At 40.3% G+C, this 23,537-nt stretch overlaps 1 protein-coding gene across 10 annotated transcripts in view; it reads left to right on the top strand.

The window, feature by feature from the left end:
• The first annotated feature begins 19,061 nt into the window (after positions 1-19,061).
• Positions 19,062-23,537, top strand: part of NR3C1 (nuclear receptor subfamily 3 group C member 1) — a 95,405-nt gene continuing 90,929 nt past the window's right edge. For 2 of the 10 annotated variants that reach the window (XM_011367463.2, XM_011367457.2), the window contains exon 1: positions 19,062-19,289. The gene's annotated coding sequence lies outside the window, so the exon portion shown is untranslated. Of the gene's footprint in view, positions 19,290-19,908; positions 20,071-20,716; positions 21,223-21,355; positions 22,198-23,537 lie in introns of those variants that run through there. The other 8 variants (XM_011367458.2, XM_011367456.2, XM_023534904.1 and 5 more) reach the window with 6 other exon arrangements.

Below are 23,537 nucleotides of genomic sequence, written 5' to 3'. Positions count from 1 at the left end.
ATGACAAAGCTAGTGAGTGGTAGAGCGGGGAACTGAATCCCCATGGTGTGAACCAGAGTCTGGGCACCTAACCACTACAACATGGTGCCACATAGGAGGCAAATGTGTTCAGGAGGTTGTTAGTGGACATTGGATCTGTGGGGGACAGCAAGGCAGGGAAATTCAGTTTTAAGGTCATCAGGCTAACATGGCCTGATGCATCCAGCTCACATAAGAACAGTATTGCCAACAAGTCCTCAGCTCGCAGAGTTCTTTGGTACAAAACCCTATCCACCTCCACACCCCATAGCCTTCCCAACTGGGACAGGAATTTCCAAATCCTGTTATCCCCTGCATGGGGCTGGAAAAAGCATGCTGATGTTTGTTTTGCCAACTCTCTTTTCTTTCTGCATGTTGTCTTATCTGCCATTCTGTCCCTTTAAGATAATTTTGCATCCATTTTATGTGAATTTCATAGTCAAACTCTGAGGGTAATTCCATCCCACTCTACACCACCATCAGGGCAGTCCCCAACGTGATTAATTGTCCCCACCTAGTAAGATGCAAAGTGCTTCAGAATCTTTATTTATGTCTTCACTTAAAAAAAAAAAAAAAAGAAAAGAAAAAAAAAAAGAAAGAGCCATATCTGAAGGAAATGGTGAGTTAGAACACAGTTTGTCACGCTAAGTAATGAAAATCCTAACCTCCCACAGCGGGACTCCTCCTCAAGGACTGGAAAAGTTAGACTTGCCAGGATGTACTTGGGACTTCCCTGAAGAGTGTCTTAGGTTTTGAACGCCTTCAAAAGAGAGCAGAAATGAAAGGAAAGATCCGCTTTAATAAACGAGGCTAAGGCCATATGATCTATGAATTATATTCCCACAAACAAACCAACTCCCACGTCCACTAAACAGATGCTCCGCCCACAGCCTGAGCTAGGTGAAAGCACACTTAAGGAAAAGAGAACAGAGACTGCCGGTGGAGTCTTCACCACCCGGAGGCTGGATGCGAGGAGGCCACAGTGCATCACAGCGCCCTGCATTAGCCCCGGATCCACAGCTGTTCAGGGTACTGCAAGGGCTTGTACGTGTCTCAGAATGACTAACTTGTACCTATGAGACATGATTTGACCCACTAATTAGTGCACCGTAAAGTTTTAATAAAAACTGTTTTTTCCTCATCTTAAAAAAAAAAAAAAAAAACAACTTTTTTTTTTCAAAGTACCTCTTTGATGAGCAGATGAATTATCATATGGGAGTTTAAAAATTAGTCAAAGGAGACTTGACAACCAAGTTTTTAAAACTTGGCCTTGCCTTGGCCCCTGACTACTCTTGATTATAATCTGCATGAACTTTTACTTCTCACCTAAAATGAACGTGTGTCTTTTTATAAAAACAAATATTAATGGAGTAACTCTTGTGCTTTATTATTTCAGCTGATGTATATCAGTGTATCAACATTCCAAAGAAAACAGAGAGCATATGTTGGTTTTCAATAACCTCTTTTCTTTTTTATTATTACTATTGACATATAATTCACATGACATAAACTTCACTATTTTAAAACATACAATTCAATGGGCTAATTATAGTCTTAATTCTGTACAACCATCCCCACTATTTAATTCCAGAGCATTTTCATCACCCCAAAATTAAACCCTGTACCTATTAGCAGTCACTCCCTTTTCCCTTCTTCCCAAACTCCCTGGCAACCACTAATCAACCTCATCTCTATGGATTTGTCTAGTCAGGACATTTCATATAAATGGAATCACAATATGTGTCTGCTTTCACATAATATATAACATGTTAAAGGTTCATCCATGTTGTATATGTATCGATCAGTACTTCAATCCCTTTTATGGCTGAATGATATTCTATTGTCTGCATATACCACATTTTGTTTATCCATTCATCAGTTTATGGACATTTAGGTTGTTTCTACCTTTTGGCTTTTGTGAATAATGGTGTTATATGTCTCTATTTCCCCTGGGTAGATACCAAAGAGTGGAATTGCTGGATCGGATGGTAACTCTATATTTAACTTTTTGAGGACCTACCACAGTGGCTCCACCATTTTACAACCCATTAGCAATGTATGAGAGTTCTAATTTCTCCACATCCTTACCAACATGTGTTATTTTCCACTTTTTTGATTACAGCTACCCTAGCAGGTATAAAATATACCTCACATGTTTTTTATTTGCATTTACCCAATGACTAGTAATGTTGAACATCTTTTCATGTGCTTATCGGCCATTTGTGTGTCTTTAGAGAACTATCTATTCCAGTCATTTGCCTATTTTTTAAAAAAACAAGGTTGTCTTCTTATTATCAAGTTATAAAAGTGCTTTATATATGCTGGACCTATACCCTTATCAAATGTATGATTTGCAAATATGTCTTTCGTTCTGTGAGTTGCCTTTTCATTTTCTTCTAATGTCTTTTGAAGTAGAAAAGTTTTTGATTTTCATGTAGTCTAAATGATTAATTTTTCCCTTGTTTGCTTGTGCTTACAGTGTGATATCTAAGAAACCACTGCCTAATCCAAGGTTATAGAGATTTACATCTGTGTTTTCTTCCAGGCGCTTTATGGTTTGTTTGGTTTTTTGTGTGTTTTTTTACCTCTTATATTTAACTCTTTGATTTATTTTGAGTGAATTTTTGTATAAGATGTAAGACAAGGATCCAAATTCATTCTTTTGTATATGGCTACCCAATTGTCCCAGGACCATTTATGGAAAAGGTTATTTTTTTTTCTGTATTGAATAGTCTCGGCATTCTTGGCAAAAATCAGTTGACTGTAGACATACAGGTTTCTGGACTCTCCGTTCTAAGCCATTGATCTATAAGTCAATCCTTCTGCCAGTACCACAGTAATTTTATTTACTATAGCTTTGTAATAAGTTTTGAAATCTGAAATTCTGATTCCTCCAACTTTACTTTTCTTTTTAAAGATTATTAAGCTATTCTGGGTTAATAACTTTTTTAAACATCTAGTTAAAAATGAAGCTACAACTCTCCAAAGGAAGATAATTTCAGAAAGACACTGTGACTGTGCTTGGTATGTAGTAGGTACTTTTGAAAATGTTCGTTACATAGAATGGATTGATTTCATCTCTGTTATAAGTCTTTGTCATCCAGGCTTACACTTTGTCACTTCTTCTTTGGAGCTTTTTATCAACTCCTTCTCTTTCCTAAGAAAACCAATAACTTTTTCACTAATACACTGTACATATATCTGTCAGAGGACTTAGTATATTCCATTATAGGATTTACTTGTGTATATGGCTCTTTTCTCCATTAGACTATAACCCCACAAAAGACTAGAATAACATCTCATTTATCCCAGAGTTCCCATGTCCTGAACAGATAGCCAATACATATTTGTCGGAAGGAGAGAAGACAATAATGAAGTAAAGGAGGATAGCTAAGAAGAAAAAGGGAAAGGAAAGTAAAAGAGAAGAAGAAAAGAGCTAACATTTACTTAATGCTTATCATATTCCAGGCATTGTTTTAAGAGGCATTATCTCATGTATTCTCACAGCAACCATATGAGATAAGTACTCTTATAATCCCCGTTTTTACAGATGAAGACAGTGAGAAACAGAGTTAAATAATTTGTCCAGTCATACAACTAGCAAGTAGCCTAAGCAGTCTGGCTCCTTGGTCATGTTATTAAATACTATACCACACTGCTTCTCAAAACAAAAAAGACTAAAATGAAGATCTCTTGGCTCTACCCTTAGAGAGTGGTTCAGTAGGTTTGAGGTGGTAGCCAGGTATCTGTATTTTAAACCAATTTCCGAATGATTTGATGGACAGTTCAGTTGGAAAGCAACACTATAAGGGATGAACAAACAAAACACTATGTGGGGAGTGGGGGGCAAAGCAGGGAAGAGTTGGGTGAGATTTCATACTTGGGAGGAAAAGCTAGGAAAAGTAAGAGAAAACTGGGTACTAATAAAGATGAGGGGAAATGAAAACCAAGCTCTCGGTAGTCTAACCAAGAAGGAGAACTAACCAAACAATGAATACCACTTCAGCTGGCCCTTGCCGTGCCTGTGTTGCATACCCTGCAAGAACATGTACCTTCTACCAAGTCCACATCATACCTGAAGTCTACTTCAGAGTATCCTATGAGCAAATGAATGAATCATAAGAGCAAATAAAAATAAATAATAAGAAAAACCACTAACATTTATTTATTGCTTATATGTGCCAGGCTATGGTCTACGTGCTTTATACATAAGAATTCACTTAATTCTTACAACAGTACTATGAGGCAGGTACTGTTGTCCCCCTTTATTTTGCAGGTAAAGAATCTGAAGCACACAGAGGTTAAAAAGCATATCAAAGTCGCCCAGCTAACAAGTGGCAGAGCCAGATTCAAACCCAGGCAGGTTTGTCCCAGAGCTCAAATACTCTCAACCATTTTGCTGCTTCTAGAAGAGAGGGGGTGGGGGGAAGCAGGAATGAAAGATGAGACCCATTTACATTACAGAAAAGCTACATGGAGCAGTCTCGTCTGAGAAAAATGAGCACGCAAGCTCTGCTGAGCCCCTCTGCTGTTGGCCCAGCCCCGGCAGGAGTGTTGGCAAGACCATGAGAACCCAAGGGTGCTTATGCCTCCAGCGGCTGCAGGAGCAGGCCTTGGACGGCCATTCATTTGTATCCCCGTGGCAGTGGAGACAAGCCAAGACAATTGCGAGTTTCTGTGCTCCTCAAAAAGAGACTCCCTAATTAGGGCTAATTGAGTCTCTTTTGGGTGAATATCATTAAAAACACTATCTAAAAAAGAAGATGTCTGTCTTGAGTTATCCATGGAGGGGAAAATGATTTCTTTTTTTAATTCTACTACTTTGGTAGCAAGAAGAGTTTGAATGATGCTACCAGGGACTCTAAAGGACTTTTGTTTTCAGAGGAGATATGAAAATGTAAAGTGTCCAAAGGATACACTTTTGCAGCTGAACTTGGGATCTTTAAGAGCATTGCTCTACTGTGTTTCCTGATGATTATTGAAAGCAAGCACTGCGTGGGTTACATCTAGGGCAGGGATTGTCAGCCTCGGCACTGCTGACATTTTGGGTTGGGTAATTCTTTGTTGTGGGAGGCTGTCCTGTGCATTGTAGGGAGGTTAGCACCATTCCTGGCCTCTACCCACTAGATGCCAACAGACTCCCCACTTCCATCTATGACAGCCAAAAATATCTCCAGGTATTGCCAAATGTTCTCTGGGGCAAAAGTCACCCCCAGTTGAGAACTACTAATCTAGGGGAGACCGTTACAATTAATTGCATTTCTATGATCTCTTCAAGATATTTTATAGAATGTTCTCTTTTTTTTTATCATAGTGCTTTAAGTACTTGGGTGTTATCATTAAAAATATTTATAAACTTAATATATTTAATAGAAGGTTATGAATATGCTGTGTTCTTGGAAGAGAGAGAGGAGACAAAGGAACAGGTGTAATAACACATTGTAAGTGATAGTGAATTGGAACTGCTACTACTATTATTGCTAGTAACTACTACTGCTACTATTTGTGTCAATTATGGTGCTAAAATTAGCCTACATAATCTCATTGAATCTTCACAACAGCCCTAAGAAGGAAGCCAATCATTATTCCTATTAATAGACAAGGAAACTGAGGTAAATAGGTCACGAGCACACATCAGAGCCTGTGTTCTTTGTAATTCTGCCCTAGTCTAGACCAATTCTGTTAACATTATTCTTCCTTTCAGCATGATCATCCCTCAGGCCTCAGACTGTATCTGCCCACCCCCACCAACTCTTGCTCATCCTTGAAGCCTCAACCTGGCTCCTCCAGAACCTTTTCAGATCTCTGCCTTCACCCTTGACCTCCTGTGCTCCTGACATACCCTGTACACCACTTTATTTTTTTTATTGCACTTACTGTATCACGTCATCTGTGTTCCTGTCCCCTTTCACTGGGAGAGCCTTAAGGACAAGAGCCTACCTAATTTATCTCTGTCTCCAGTGCCTTTCATATAAGCATACAATAGAAGCCCAATAAATATGGACTGTCTAATAAAAGCTTTGCAGCTAGAGGTAATGAGAGGAACATAATTACTTCTGCATGGGTTAAAGGGAGATGAGGAGTGAAAGTCCAGAGACCTGGGCAGAGAAAGAGAGTCAAACAGAGGAAAAAGAAATTACCCAAGATCTCATAGTTGGGGGTGGAGTGGGGAGGAAAGGGTGGGTCCTAAAGCCAAAGCTAAAACCCCGTCTCCTGTCCCCTCACTCAGTGCTTTATCACTGTGTTGTACAAACTTCGTTGGTGAAGTGAAAGGGTTTTGGGCAGTGATATAAGTAAACAAATGAATTTGTGGGTTAACACATGGCCAGCAATAAATTCATAAAAGGTAAATATTGACGTCTGAAGATTATATACCACTCTGTTTAGTGTGTGAGGAAAGCTTGTATGTTCATTTTGATTTCCTTGGCAAATAAGTGAGACTCCAAACAAATCATTCCATTTCTCTTGGCTTTTATTTCTTTGGGGTGTAGAATTTTGCTGTTTAGAGAGCACATGATCAATTTCTATGTTTTTAAATATCTTTATTTGAGCACACTTAGCTGGCTGTTGAAAATGTATGGTTCTCTTAGGTTTCATAAGGATCAAATCCCACAACGGTATGTAACTTGAATGGTTTATAGAATTATAGGACCCCAAAGCTTTGAGGAGCCTGGTAAATCATATAGTGAAAATTTCTAGCTAGCAGCTCAGTTTCTTTTACAGAATTTCCAGCAGGTGCTCAATGAGCCACACTTCACAATCCGTGATAAAAGGAGGAAAGTGGTTTAGTTTAAAGGAAGCTAGTATAATGTTTGGGGTAGGGGGGGGATGGTAAAGAAAGCAGGGGAGCAGGAAGACAGATAAGCAAGAAGGAAAGAGAGAAAGAAAGAGACAGACCTTTCTGACTGGGGTGTGACTACATGTCCATCTCACTTTCTGCAGGAATGATGATCATTTGTTGATTTGTTTACATTGCCAGTCACTAGCACAGGGCTTAGTGACAACAATAATCATGTATCATAATAGCTCTTATGAATTGTCAGAGACTGTGCTAAATATTTTTTATAGAATAGCTTATTTAATCTTTATAAAAATCTTACGAAGCAAATACCATTATTACATTTATTTTTCCAGTAAGGAAATTAAGAATCAGAAAGGTTAAGTAACTTGCCTAAAGACATGTGTCTACTAGAAGTAGAATCTCAAGCCTATTTCAGGCTGAGCTGGAGCTATTAATAACTAAATAAATGTTTATTGAATCCAACTAATGATATCCCTATCTACCCCCACATCTTACTCCCCTGCTACAAATGAGAGAACAGTATAAAGTATACATATATAAAATAGTAGCAATATTTGTATAAGAACTATGAATTTAATTCAACTAAGCGATTGGTTTTTCACATTGGTGAAGTTTTCCCTTCAGCTATCAGGTTTGGGTTTCAAAAACACAAATAATAAGATATTAAAATATTTTAATACTTCACTAGGTACTGTATTTAAGTTAATATATTATCAAGCCTACTATAAACAAAGCAATAAAATATAAGGTTGGATCGATAAGGAAAGCAGAGTAATAATTTAGGCTGCTCTAAAGGGAAACTAGGTAAGATATTTCTTTGGAAGGATTACCAGAGTCTTGGATTTTTTTCGGTTTTTTTTGTTTGTTTGTTTGTTTTTTGTTTTGTTTTTCTTTTACAGTATGGCATAAAATAGAGATGCAATTTCTATATTAATAAAGATGAAAATCTGAGGCAGATGTAGTTGGAAGAAGTGAACTAACTAAAGGTAGATATTCTCATTTATGTAGGTGTATTTTTAAATAAAGGAGTTTGACCATCTCACCTACTTAATCATTAACAGGAAACTCTAGACAAACTCGTAAAGCAGGTAAAGTTTATTTTTAGGCATTCAACTGGCTTCTCTTTCTGGCTTCCCTTTTTCTTTTGGGGTCACCCTAGATGCCTAGTAATCTTAGCCAGCCTCTCTCTTCCAGAAGGAGCAGCACCCCATATTTTAGGCTGTTACTTAAGTCAGAGTCTTTTCAGACACAAGTGTTAAAGAGTTCACTCAAACTGACTGAAAACAAAGTTATCGGAATGTGTAATAATAGTCAAGTCTAGGGGCGGCCCTAGCCCCAAGAGCTAGACATTCACTTTATATAATAGAGAATCTGTCTATCTCCAGATCTATTTGCTTTCTGAATTTTTTCATCAGTCTCATTCTGATGGAGGCCCTAAATGGTAGAATACAACTGCTCCAAACTTGCATCTTATCAGCTTAACTGCTCTTGTTGAAAAGGGTAAGTTTCTGATCGTCCCAGAAATCCTAGAATGAAGTGTGACGTGCCCATCTCTGAACTAAGACTCTACTAGGCCAGGCCTGGCATGTCCACAGATTTCAGGATAGGGTTAATCCCACCACCACACATGGACTGAAGTTGGGGAAAGGATATTTTTCCAAAGAAAGATTGAGTTCTTAGTACCATATGTGGAGAGTAGATGCATGACAGACAAAAACGGTATCTCTCCATCATATGGTTATGATCAAGGACATACTTGGTACCCTCATAGAATGGAGGTTGGTCATCAAAAGCATTGTGGTATCCCTAAATAATCCCTTGCAGGTGACACTTCCCAGTTCACATGTAAACCAATCCTCTTAAATTTATAATATAGTGAACATAAAGATGGATTCAGCAAAACTGGATCCGTAAGCAAGGCACAGCGATCTTCAGGTGGTAGCCTGTTCTGCAGAGCTGTCCATGACTCCTCTAATTAAATTTTTCTAGACTGCCTAAAGGAAAATGGAAGTGGAAAATGAGCTGGTAATGGAAAAGCATTTTTTAATAAGCCCATTAATGTGGTAAATTTGGTGCTTAACGATTGTTATGAATTACATTTGCCTGAGTATTTCTATACCACAGAAATACTTTCACAATGGTATAAAGATATACATACAAGAATATTCATTACAGCACAGCTATTCCTGTTGAATAGTGAAAAATTAGAAACAAATATTTATCAACAAAAAAATAAATTAAAATATAGTTAAACAATAGAAATACTGTGCTGGTATTACCTGAAAATATTGACATGAAAAGATGTCAAAAAACATGTAATGAATAAAGTTGAAGAATATGTATAGTAAAATCCCATTTTTAAAAAAACTTTAAGTATGTGTATGCATGCCTGCACATATACATTCATAGACAAAAAGAGTCTAGAAGAACACATACTAACTCTTAAAAATAGTGACATCTGCAAAATGGAATTGTGTGAAGGAGCTTTTACTTTTTACTTTATGTATTTCTGCCTTCTATATGTTTGGATTTTTAAAATAAGTATGCATTTTTTTTATCGTGTATTATTTAAAAGAATTTTTAAGACAGAAGTGATATCGAAAGTTATGTTTTGTTCTGCTAAGGCCATCCACACAAAGATAACCATTTTTCTTGGGAGCCTCCAATCTTCCTTTTGTAAAATCTTTCCCCATTTGTCATATTCATAACTCATACCCTCCCTCACTCCTCACTGCTCTCCATTTGCTCTTTAGAGCGACCCAGTCAGGACTCACAGCCTTATTAAGCATTATTTCTAATAAAAAAAAGATTGACTTGTAAAGCATATGTCGAATGTAAGAACAGAATAGCCATTCAATAACCTATTTCTTTTCTCTTTTTTCCCCACAATTTATCCTTTCACTAATTCCTGACAAGTCCTGAACTATTCATAATAAAAATAAATTTAGGAAGAGATAGATAGATAGATGATAGATAGATGGATGGATGGATAGATAGATAGATAGATAGATAGATAGATAGATAGATAGATAGATAGATAGATAGATATAGGTATCACATTGGTGGAATAAAATTGAGCAGTTAGAAACTGATCAAGGAGGCTCTGGTAGTCTGATGAACAGAAACACATGTGATGACATCACTGAGAGATAAAATAGAAAATGAAAATCAAGAACAAGGAAAGAGAAATAAAAATATGCTGGACATCATTCAATAACTATTTGCTGATGGTAATTATAGGGATGGAAAACCCATCAGGCCTATGGAGCTAAAATTAATCAGCAAATATTCATGGAGTGCCTCCTGCTTCTATTACTGGTTCTGGCTTCCTGCCTGCCCAGTGCCCAGGCTGGAGACATTTGCATGACATTCAGCTTGTCAAGACAGAAGGAGCAGAATAAGCAGGCAGAGGCTCGCAGCAGCCTTCTATACCCCATCATGTTTGTGGAATCACAGTCAAGCGAGACAAATTCCTTATGTGAAAGACTATAAAACTGGCCTATACATTGTAAACATCACTACATCACTTGAAAAGGGCCTGATTAAATAGAAGCACTAATTCTGCAAAGCAGCAGTCAATTCATTTGTGTACTATTTGAAAATTTTTAAGTACAAATCCACACTCTTATTATTAAAGTAAGGAAAAGAATCAGTAGGACTCGTAACAACTATACTTAATTTCCAGGATTCTTTTTCTTTCTGACAAACATTTTAGGTCATGACTAATTTCATTAAAATGTAAAATATGATGTTGATGTCACTGTTAATGTTTCGATAAATAGCTATTATAGTGGACATCTGTTGTTTTTGGCATGGCCAGAATCCCTTTTCTCCTACTTTAGTTTAAAAGCCTAATTATTTGTGGGAGCATCTTCTCTCTCTCTCTCTTACTCTCTCTCTCTCCCTCTCCTTCTCCGTCTCCCTCCCCCTTTCCTTTCTCCCTCCCTCCTTCCTTCCCTTCCTCCCTCTCTCTTTCTTTCTCTGAATTGTATCCCACTCTTAATTGTCAGTGGTGGGCACTTGACCTAGGCTTTGCCAATCAGAGTACAAATTCCTTACATCCCTTGGTCATGAGATGAGCATGTGGCCCAACTAGATCAATGAAGCCCCTCCTAGGGACACCCATCAAAATTACCGGGAAATAAAAACTCTCTTTCATCCAAGTTACTAAGCTGGTAGGATGTTTTAAATCCAAGTGCTGCAGACCACCGAGTGGAGGTAGCCTTCCCAGGAATAAAGCAAAAACAGAGGAAAATAAAGCTGAGAGATAGAGTCCAAGCCATTTGGATACCATTTGAGCCCTTGGATCGAGCCTGCCCAAGACTAAACTTCTCTGGACATTTCAGTAATTCAAAGTATTTTCTCTTTGCTTTAACTGCATTTCTTTTAAATGTCCCAAAAAAAAAAAAAAAAAAGTTCTGATAGAATAGTAATGACAAATTTTCTTTCTGAGCATTATTTCCATGAAAAATAAATAAATAACCCGAAGGGAGACCTTTCATAATTCAAATCAGTCATGCTCACCTAGGAACCCTCCCCGACCACCATGCCGGTACCCACACCTGCCTCCCTGTCCTTCAACAGCTCAGTGATGTCGTGAGGCATATGTAATGCCCTATGCATCTACCACCACATTTCCACAAGCCTGGGTTGTTCAGTAATGACTTGTTATTGTATCTGTCTCCATTTCCTCAAGAGTAGAGATTGTATATGACCATGTTATATCCCCACAGCCTTACAGTGGGGCCTAACATGTAATAGTTGCTATTTTGAAGAAATTACATTTTGCTGAAGGAATAAGTAAATGGGAGAGAAAATTAGTTGGGGAAGTCCTTTCTATTAAAGATTGCATGGTTAAGTGAAAGCATCCGTAAAATAACTAATTATCAGAAGACCAAAGTGAACCAAACTGATATATCCATACTGAGTCCTGAAAGTGTTGGTCATTGGTAGCTATTTAGTTGAGAACTTGTCTTTTCTCTGGTTATTGGAGTTGAGGGGGCAGGGGGTGTAAATGGAGAGCGGTAATTCTTTCTTTTATAAAACATTAACTACTTTTAAAGTTCCATAAAATTTAATAATCTCTCTTGCAAAGTGTTAAAACCCAAACATACAACCTGCAATGTGGAGTATAGGTTGTAGATTGTAAGGGAGGAAGTAGGGAGAGCACTAGTAGCCAGAAACTTTCTGATAACTAATAGGCAATACAGTAGGGTGGCTTATGGTAGCGTCTTCTTTATGACATAGCACAGAAAACTGGGAACGAGGTCATGAGAAATGTAAAAAGAGGCAGCGCTATCTGTGTAGCAGAGGTGATTGAGTGAGAGAGTTTCACAATTAAAATGGGCAATGCGAGAAAAAGGAATTTCTAATTTGGGACAGGATCAAGGCATTATGATGAACGAATAATCCTTCTATATAGGCAAAAATCTTAGTAAGATTTCTAGATGAGTAAGGAAACTTGTGGGTATGTGAGTTCCAGTTATGACATGTTGCTGGTATTTGGAGTTTCCCTCCCCGCCACCACAGCCAGGCAATGAAGCCTAACTTTCTCCATGTACTTCAAAGATATTTACTTAAACTCTAGAATAGCTTATATTTTCTGGCCTCCTCCTTACATGCTGCTCCTGACTCCTTTTCTCAGGTGCAGCTTCTGTGCACTCACTTCCTTCAACCATTGAGCCCTCTTAGTATTCATCAGGCTTAGCTAGGCAGTTCCCGAAAGTCCATCTCTCCTGTAGAACTGCCGAATGACTGGTTTGCTTTCCTTTGGCCTCCAAAATGCTTCCGCTGTCCAACCATAACTTCCCACCTCCGCTGCCACCACCCCAGTACAAATCTCAGTCTTTCCCAGGACGAAAGCACCTGCTACCTCACTGCTCCCTGCTTCTTCTTTTGGCCCCTACAACACAGGCTCCACATTATTAAGGGCAACGATCTTTTCAAATAACGAATTAGATTATGTCCTTGAGTGTGCTGATAAATGTTTAACAACTGCTGGGAGGGGCACTATCTATTTTTCTATTATAAATGTTACTGATATAAAGGCTATATAACATATAATTTATTTTTTAAAATAAAATGCAACATCCTTTATAGTAAATTCTATTTAGATCATTGATTTTCACAGAATGGCCTCTGATTTTTGCCAAACTCTTGTATCCATAGTAAACCTGCAGTTGCAATTCATCCAAGTTTGGCAGAAATGGACAACACATAAGTATTTGATTAATATTCATTTCAGCAAAGAAGTTGCTCATGCCACTGAAGTTCAAACATGAATGTTGGTTGATTTTTCTTTACATTAACAAGCAAGATAAAAGTGAAACAACAAAGAATATGATGGACTACACTCATTTGTCAATGATAGGAGTGGCTTCCTTGCTGATCAGATAATAGTTTCCAAGTATTGAAAAAATATTTCCTCTTTTTTTGTGTGTTATTCATAAACTAACACTTTTAAATTTAATCTTTATTATTAAATATTCTTCCATCACTTTCTTAAGATTGGACAATCAACAAAATAAATCAAGCCTGATTTGTAGGGTTTTCCAATTTCTGTAGTATAAATTCTCCACCACGGATGATTTCAAACTACCAAAATAACATTTCCAAATGCAGAGTTAGAAATGCTGTATCACACATTTATATAGTAAGTCCAATACACAGAACAGAAAGAAATAACTTTATAAAGCATAGATAATAATAAAATAGGAAAAAATAGTAAAATAATTAAGTGAAGTTCTGAGCATTTATTACCTTTGTTTTAAAAATATTTAATAGTAAGTTTGTAAATAATTTAGTTTATAATATTGGCCATGATTAACAGCTGACAAAAAATTCCTGAAAATATAACAACCAGCTCTCGAAAGCTGGTACAGCTGGCTCCAGCACACTACTGAATCACTCCTCTGCTTAAACTTTTAGGCTGCCCGTTGCACTGATTATCTGGGAAATGAGAGAAGAAAGGCAGTGACTATTTTCAATAAAATTAGTTGTCGTGAATTGATGATGCAAAAATTCTACAAGTCCCTCCCTGTTTTCCCAACCAGGCTTTATGTTTAAAAACTCCTTTAAAATCACCCCCCGATTTGAGCCTTCCAGATTTCCTGTGAGATAGGTGGAGCAGATATAATTATCTTTCCTTTACAGAGGAAACAAGGCTGAGAAGAAGTAAATGATGGGCCCGGCTCATTCATTAAAGTAAATGGCAGAATAGGATTTTGAACCCAGGTCTTATATTGAAAATTAAACATGAAGCTAGAGAAAACTTAATTGACTAATACTGACATCAAAATTTTTAAACTGTAACAAATGTCCTTTGTAACTTTTCAGAGTCTGATATAAAGTCATTCGTATCTTGTTGAGGAATCCATATACCAAGGATGTTTTGATCTTTTAAATTCCAGTATTTCTAACTTAGCTTAAAAAAAAAAAAAGCAACAAAAAAACATTGTGACCTAATAAACAAATAGGGTATAAGCTCGAAAATGAAAATGTAGGTTCTCAAAAATGAGCTGAGAGTTTCCACCTAGAAATTGAGCGGATTGAAACAATCTCTACCAAAGAACATGGGACAGAAAGGAGATTAAATCAGAAAAGGAAGAAAGCTAATGACATAATGGCCAGCCACAAATGCCACAAATGAAAAACAAAGTACATAATACTAGTTGCAATTATTCAGTGTGCTTGCTCTAATGTCTCCGAACACTAAAAACATTAGGTTCCTTCTTATTGCAAAACTTATCTCTTTTATCTTCTGATATTTACCTCATCCTTGAATCAAACATTGCTTAAGCTAAGTTCTGCCAACATAAAGAATATAGACTTCACAAGACACCCATAGAGCATTTCATGCATATGAGCACAAATATCATATGTGCATATGATAAATTAGGTTGTTATGATGAAATCAGTGAACTATCATGAGAAGCAGCAAGACACCAGGGATGCTGGTAACAATTCAGCATTTCCCACTTCATGTGAGAAATGAAAAACATAGTTCCTTGTGTTTTTTTGTTAACTCCAATTACAAAGAAAAATACCAAAGTAGAATTCATTATGATTAAGAGCTTGCTGTACTACTTCTGTATTGTTTATAATGGGCATGTCTGGTATAAAATACACATATTGAAGCAGAAAGAGATGAGGCATTTAAAGCTCAGCTGGGTTCCCTTGAACCCTTATCTTACAAAGTCAAACAAGAATAGAAGTGTTTCCCAAAGTCGAGATATTATTTTAAAAAGGCATCTAATAGCTATGACAGCTGCAGGAATAATTCTTTTAAAATGAGTTCTGACAACCTGCAAAAGCTTCTTCTGTTGGTTTAATATAAAGTTAACATAGTCAATGAACTATCATATTCAAAATTATTAATATGTAAAAATGATAAAAATTTATTTGATTCTAACATACATTTAGCATCATAGATTTAAAGTGTGTGTGTGTGGAGAAGTTAGATTAAATGACACTAGAGCAATGATAAGGAATTATGAGCTATAGGAAAATAAGTCACAAGGAGATGTCTTATGTAAAAAGAAATAAACATATGTAATAAACAATAGTAGAGGTGGAATGGATGTGGTATAAGTTGTGATCTTTCTTCGACAGAATCTCTCTTCTCCAGCATTACTCAACCCATTCATCTCAACTAAACCACGTTCTCCATTCTCCCTGGAAAACATACTGATTGATGCCCAGGGCATGTTGAGCACTGGAGCCAAGGTTAGTTCTTGTACTCCACACATTTCTTCTCCCACTTATTAAGCTGTATGCTTACCAATAGTTCCTTGTGTTTTTTCCCCCAAAACATGTTTATTCCATTTGTGCTTGTTATTGTAATTACTTAATTAAATATTAAGTAAAATAATAAAATATAAGTAAAAAAAAAATAGTTGTTCTATAAAATCTAAATGGAAAGATATCATATAAACAATTGCTGTCAAATTAAGTGGATATAAGAAAACTTTAAAAGATCACGGTGATGGCAGGGGGGATGAATCATAAAAATTTAGAAATCTACATCATGTTATTTTGTAAATACTTTTAACTTCTTGCTCTACTTTCTTAAAATGGGGAAAATAGTAATACTAAATATTAATAATAATCGCTAATGATAATTAAACACCTAATGTCCCAGGAATTAGTCTAAGCATTTTGCATATATCGAACTTGTTTAATCTTCATAATAACTTGAGTTAATACTACTATCATCCCCATTTTACAGGTGATGGAAACTGAAGCACAGATGGTTAGGTTGCCCAACATTACATTCCTCGTAGTGGTGGAGACAACCCAGCCAGTCTGGCCCTTACCTGCAATGCTGTAGTGATGCATTGTAGGTGTAGTTTATACATGAACAAAGACATAGAACTCCAGTCAGTGGTCTCACAAAAGTTTTAGACCTTCATCACAGGATTAGGAAACACATGTTCAATTCCAAGTTTTAGCTTTTAAAGCTGAAATTTGCAAGTATAATTTTTTTTTAATGATTCCCTTGCTTTAACTGACATTTAATTTAATTAAATACCAATCTAATTGCATCAGCTAGGCTTGCTTGCCCTAGAAAGGGGCAGGTAAAAGATTATGGCCTTAAATACCAGAACGGGAGTTGGGGGTCTGTAGATAATGGAACAGGGCATTACTGTAGATACTTGAGCAGGAGCATGGCATGATTTCATTGATGTTTTAGAGGAGTAATCTGGCATTGAGACTTGGACCATTTTAATGGGAATAGAAATGATTAAACAGATGAACAGAATGGGAGAACTTGGAAAATATATCAATTACTGTATAAAGGTAAAAGGTGGTTTGGTTATTATTTAGGTTTTAAAGTTTTTTGGCCTTGGGATATAGTCTCAGACCCTTTCCATTCATTCATTCATTCATTCATTCATTCACCAAACATTCACTGAGCACCTACTGTGCACTAGTGATACAGTGGTGAAAAAGAACTACAGGCCCTGCCTTTACAGAGCTTATGTTCCAGTGAGAGATACAGAAATTTAATGAATGAGCCCACAAATAAGGAATTATCATTGTAATGTGCTACCAAGGTACAGGACACTATGAGAACACATAATAATGAGTCTTAGTTGTTTTCGTTTTGTTTTGTTTTGTTTTGTAGTTGTTTTTGTTTTGTAGAAGGGGAACATTCCAGTGTTTAAACATGAGATAATAAAAATGAGTATCTCAAGTAACACTTAATCACTTTTCGTTAACTCATTTGACCTCCACAACAACCCAGTAAAAATGATTGTTTTATTGTTTTATTTTAATTCTGTTGATTCATTGTTTTATTTTAACTCTGTAAAACATTTGTCGAGCGCCCACTATTCACTGGGCTCTGTTTTAGGAGTAGGACTTATAGCAGTGAACGAAACATATCCTTGATGGACTTTGGATACATCACCTTCATTCTCACCTCTACTTCTCAATCAATTATACTCTTTCAGATGAAGATTAATCCTATTCTCTTGCAGTAATTGTAACTTCCTAGGGTTATAGATTAGTTATTGTCATAGCTCAAGTGTTAAGATAGTATGTATAAAACATTTTCAGTAGTGCCCAGCAGACACTAGAAACTCAGTAAATGTTAACTATTGTTAGAATTGCTGGTATTATTACAATGCTTAACTCACATCCTTTCTAGTACACTGGGTTTCATTTCTTGAACTAAATTCCGTACACACTTATTGTGGGCATATCATGGGATTTACATATGCTTTCATGGGAATTATGAGATCAGTGAAGAAAAACCTCTTTAATATGTCTATTTCTACTTTCCACACATAGTTGCTGTGTGACCTTGTATAAGCATCCGCCTCTGTAAGCCTCGGTTTCCTCATGTTGAAAAATTAGAATAATACCTATCTATTCAGTTGTTGTTAGCAAAAGTGGGTAGCATAGTTGAGGTGGGGTGTTAATAAATGTTAGCAATATAGCATAACAATTCTAACTCTGAAAAACAGATTCTCTAAAGTTTATTTATGCTTTCAAATGAAAATGAAAGACTAAAGAATAAGAATTTCTACCAAAATCAAAAATTAATAGACTACTGAAAAGAACACTTAGGAAAATTTCACACTTTCGCTCAATTGAAAGTGTTTTCAACGGCGATTTTTAAAATGTGACTCTCCTTCCATTTTAAGATGGTCTGCTGGCCCTGCAGAAGAAATGAGTAGGGAAAGTTAATTGGCAACTTTTGTAAAATTGGGTGTTATCTAAAAGTAGAGTACCCACCACCTAGGATTTGAACAGGTAAGAGATGGTGAGTATTTTTTTAGAGCAGAGATTCAACAATGAAGTAGGTTTATGGTATAGGGAGAAGTACTCTATTAATAGATAACTTATGGTCCCTTCACATGTATAATATATATACAAATGATTACTTATTTATATATGAAGTATTTATATATAATTCATAGTATAACTTTTAAGCAGATTTACAAGGATAATCATATTAAGCCACTTTTAAAACATGTGTAACATTAAGTTTGGGTCTTGATTTTTTTCCCCCCATGATATTGTTGGTTGTTTTGGGACTCAATTCACAGAAGACATCTGATTCTAGGAGACTTGGAAGGTGGCAAAACTGGCAAATAGGCAAAGTAGTGTTCTTGGAGTGAATTATCACTTGAACTAAATTCCATACACACTTATTGCAAGCCTATCATGGGATTTACATACTCTTTCTTGGGAATTATGAGATCAGTGAAGAAAAACCTCTTTAATATGTCTATTTCTACTTTTCACACATAGTAGCACTTAGTTGTCCTCTATGAGCACCAAGGCAAAGGCCTCTCTCTCTAGTCGACTTGCACCAAGTGAAAAGAGGAGTCATCTCCTCTGTATTCAGAAAGGGGTTCTCTTAAGAACTGGACTGTTCAGCACTCTTAATAAAATTCTGGTTGAAGGTTCTACGTTGGCAAAGGTTTTGGTTCCCTTTTCTGTGGCAGCGAACGTCTCTTCCTTTGCCAATATGGCGGTCCTAGAATTGTCTGGAGGCGGCCGTTGCAGATCGTCTCCGGACAGCAGCTTGCTAGAAGCCTAGTTCTCTCCTTTGTTTTCCGACAACACATAGGGCGGCGACTACCCTCAGAACCGAGGAAGGGCTACTTTAGGTGCCCAGATCGAGAACCTTTGCAAAGATGGTGGCCGCGCGGCCTGTCAGTGTCAGCGTCCTTTACCAAGATGGCGGCGGGCGGCTTCCGGCACGCGCTTCCTCCAATCCTCTTCAAGATGTCAGAGCAGAGGCGGCCGCCGCCGGAGTCGGAGTGCGGCCTGATGAGAGAGTGGCTACAGCTGAGAGCCCAGGCAGGGGCTAGGTGGAGCTGCGCGACAGCCTCCGCCTCCGTCTGGAGCTGGCAAGCACTGTCACCTGTGGGGGCGCAAAAGTTACCTCCTGAAACCCTAAAGCAACACAGCACCACCTTTCCCCGAGTCACAAAAATTATGTGTGCCGCGCAAGGTAGGAGGAGGCTCGGTCCCGACATCGTCCAAGCCCACCGGACGCGGTGCGCTGGGGCAGGGGGCTTGGGCTGGGGCCTCCCGCACGGACGCCCCTCGCCCCACGCCCCTCTCCTTAGGGATTAGCCACGTGTTTCCCTCGGACTGAGGGAGAGGCGCGTAACGGGAACAGCTGATGGGAGCTATATGCTGACATTTTAAAGCTGCGTGTATTTTGTTTTATTTGGAGGGGCTGGGGTCCCATGAACACGAAAGGGTGGGCGACGCATTGAGTCGAGTGCAGCAAAAGTCAAGATTCGGGAAGGGGCCTCCACGGGACACTTGGACGCGGGCCATGGAGGGGGTGGAAAGAGAGGTCAGGAGTTTTTTTTTTGGGGGGGAGGAATACTTTGCAGGCAACTTACTATTATGCCTGCAACTTGCTTTTAGGCCTTCCACCCCCTGCTTTCCTTAAAAATATGATTTTTTAAAAGTGCAAAGAAATCCAACTCGCCGGAGGTTTTGCATTTGGCGTGCAACTTCCTTCAAGTGTGAGCGCGCTGGGAGGGAGCGGTGGGGGTTGAACTTGGCAGGCGGCGCCTCCTTCTGCCGCCGCCGCCGCCGCCGCCGCCTCACAGACTCGGGGAAGAGGGTGGGGGACCGCCGAGGCGCGGGGGAGGGTGGGTTCTGCTTTGCAACTTCTCCCGGTGCAGAGCGCGGCGGCGGCAGCGGCTGCAGACTGGGCTGCCCAGACGATGCTGGGGTGGGGGACCTGCTGGCACGCGACTGCCCCCCGGCCCAGAGTACGTATGCGCTGACCCCTCTGCCTTGCGCCCCCTGAAGCCTCCCCCGAGGGTGTGTCTGGACGGTGGACCCCAAGTGCAGCCGCGACGCTGCGGCCCCGTTTCCGTGCAAGCCTGTAGCTCCGTGCGAAGTGACACTTCGCGCAACTCGGCCCGGGGGTGTGGGGAGAGGGAGGGGGTGGCGGCGCAGACCACCGCCGCCGTTCTGCTGCGGGCCGCGCAGGGGCTCCCCTAGCCAGCCCGCTGTCACCCGCAGGGGCGCTGGGGGCGATTGCAGCTGAGGGACTGGGCGAGCTCCGGAGCTGGGCGGGGGCGGGAAGGAGGCAGAAGAGAAACTAGTAAAACTCAGCTTTTTTCTTAATCTCGCCCGAGAGATACCAGGTCGCCCCCCGCCGACGCCGTCTCTCCTTTTTCCTGGGGGCGGGGGTGTGAGGGCGAATAGAAGCCCCGCGCACCCCGGGGGTGGCGGCGGGTGTGCAGGCGCCGTCGGGGCCAGGGTGGCGGGGCCCGTGCGGCGGGCTTGGGGGCAGGGGCTGCGGCCGCCCGTGCAGTTGCGGAGCGTCGCCAACAGGTTGCACCGTTCGCCGCCGCCGCCGCCGCGGCGCGGCCCCTCGGGCGGGGAGCGGCCGGGGGTGGAGTGGGAGCGCGTGTGTGCGAGAGTGTGCGCGCAGTGGCGCCGCCTCCGCCCGCCCCCCTCTCGGTCCCGCTCGCTCTCCGAGGCCGGGCGGCCCTTCGCGTGTCCGCACTCCCTCCCCTCCTCCTCCTCCTCCTCCACCATTTTGCGAGCTCGAGTCTGTGACGGGAGCCCGAGTCGCCGCCCGCCCGTCGGGGACGGATTCTAGTGGGTGGAAGAAGACGCCGCAGCTGGAGAACAGCCGAAGCGGCGGAGCGCCGGGACGGAGGACGCGCGCCCGGGAGCCTGGCCCGCGGAGACGGGCGCGGGGTGGGGGGCTGGCTTGTCAGCCGGGAAATGGGGGACTCTCTTAAATAGGGGCTCTCCCTTCCCCCCACGGAGAAGGGGGCGGCTGTTTACTTCCTTTTTTTAGAAAAAGAATCTCTCTCCTGCTCCTCCTGCTTTCACACGCTAAGTTGTTTATCTCGGCTGCGGTGGGAGCCGCGGACGGTGGCGCGTGAGCGGCACCACGACCGGAGGTAAGAGGCTGGGGGCCGCGACCCGCGCAGGCGCTCGCTCCCCTGAGGTGCGGTTCGGGGGCCGCCACGGGAGCCCACAAACTTTTATTAGCCTCCGGGGGGTGGGGGCTGGCGAGGGCTGGGCGACGGTGACGAAAGGGCAGTGCGCGGGTGACAGCGCTGGCCTCTTCCTCTCCCGCGGCCGCCTTCCCCCGGCCTGGCCGAGGGGGAGGAACCTGAGCTCTGACTCTGCTTGTGGAGCCTCGTCGAGCTGCCCCAGGTCTCTAGCCTCTTGTTCCCTGGCGTGGTATCCTGGCCTCTCGTTTTCTTTCAAGTCCCCTTCCTTTTCCCTCCCAGGGGGCCGCCCAGACACCCATTTTTATGGTGAACGCTGAGCCGCGTCTGAATTCTACTCTCCCGAATATTTCCACTCCGCCCTGGTGCGCCCGAGCGCGATCAGGGTTTCTGTCAAGGCTCCAGCGCGTCTCAGTTCTGGCGGGCGCGCAGGGTGTGAGGGTGTGTGTGTGTGTGTGTGTGTGTGTGTGTGTGTGTGTGTGTGTGTGTAGTGTGAGTGTCAGCGCACACGTAGGGGGCTGACAGCCTGCAACTTGGAGACTTCGGTCAGGGCTGGCGTTATCGGGTAGGAGTGGGCGTGTCGGAGGGAGAACTCAACAGGTCTGTACACATTTCTCTTTTAACCTCGCACTTTTTTCTCCCCTCACCCCCAAGAGGGTTTGTTCTTTGGCGCTTGGCAGCATTTCGCGCCTGACGTTTTTTAAGTGGCTGCTTTTCGAAAAAGACCCTGACGGTAATCGTCTTCTGGTGCGGTTTTTGACAAGCGCGTTTGACGATTGAGGTTGCAGACTTGATAATGGCAGCCTTGTCATACCACGTAAGACCCCTTGGCATAGTTCATTAAGGCCGATTAACGTGCAGCGTTATTTGCGATTTAAACTGGAGGATACAGTCATTGGAGGGATCGTTTCGTTTTATAAGGTATTGTTTTGGTTTCGAGTTTGAAGGCAGCTGTCAAAGCGGTGTAGAAATTCATTAGGTTCTATTTGATACCTTGTGTTTAGAGATCTTTATCAGATAAACAGGGCGGAGAGGAGGGGAGGTAAGCAGTTTACCCTCAAGATTTGTAGGGGCAGATCCCTCACCCCTCAGTCTACCTTCATCATACTCCATTTTCAGCGAAGGCCAGTGAAGTTTATGTTTCTTAAAGTCTCCGTACAGGAAAAGTTTCCTTTCATTGGATGGGATTTGACTAGGATGTCGCAAATGTGTTTATCCCTCCTCTTAAAACATCCCGATGATTAAGAATATATTAGCAACCTAATCCTTTAGAGAATAAGCCCAGAATTGAGATAGGTGAAGATTGAGAATGCAGAGAAAATTATTCTGAGCATTTTATTGGATTTTTTAAAACCCGGATTGATATGAATGTGATTTTACAGTTTGGGGTTTTTCTATTTTTCAGTACTTCAATATTTAGAAAGGAAAAATCTTAGAGACATAATATTTCATACTGAGGATCTTAAGTAGTTCTAAAAAATAAATGTAGCTTTATATATATATTATTGAGTGGCACTGAATTTGTTATACTTAAGCTAAAATTGTAATGAAAATCTGCTACACTGTTCTTTTAAAAAAATCTAAATTTTACTTGGCTTATATACAATATATTTCATTTTGTATGCCCAAAATTTGAAGGCAGGCACTATTCAACAGGTATGCTCAGAAAGTAATATGGGTTAAAAATAAGAGCCTTTTTCTAGCCTATCGGAAGATGATCAGATTATTATTGTTTATTTTTCAAATAAAATGTGCGTGGTTCACCAGTAGGTTGTACTAAAAGGTTTAAATGTGTGACAAGCTGGTAGGAGGGGAATTTGGGAATAATTAGAGAATTCTAGCATAGTATTTGTCAAGTTTTATGTCTTTTGATTCTCAAAAGCAAACAGCCGTGATTTAGAAGAGATAAGGAATTTTAATGATCATACTTTAAAAACAATAAATACTTTGACATCAACTTGAACCTTTAGAATAATCAAATGTAATGAATTATGTCTATGATTAACAAAGTTACAGTTCTGTGAATGGCAGGATGAATAGGCTACCTTAATTTGATGCAATTTTGTCCTCAGCCGTGCAAATGGACTGCATTGTACTTTTAAATGTGCCACACTGAATGGGAGCAGGGGACATGGCATTTTTATTCTGGATGACAGAATCTGCTCTTTTGATAACAAGGAATTAGATTCGGAGTTAACTAAAAGGTTCATTTAACAGGCTCTTACTAATCGGATCACAGAGATAATGTGACTTTATAGCTT

Source organism: Pteropus vampyrus, unplaced genomic scaffold (assembly GCF_000151845.1).
Source record: "Pteropus vampyrus isolate Shadow unplaced genomic scaffold, Pvam_2.0 Scaffold134, whole genome shotgun sequence".
NCBI lineage: Eukaryota > Metazoa > Chordata > Mammalia > Chiroptera > Pteropodidae > Pteropus > Pteropus vampyrus.
This window is presented reverse-complemented; position numbering and strand designations above follow the sequence as displayed.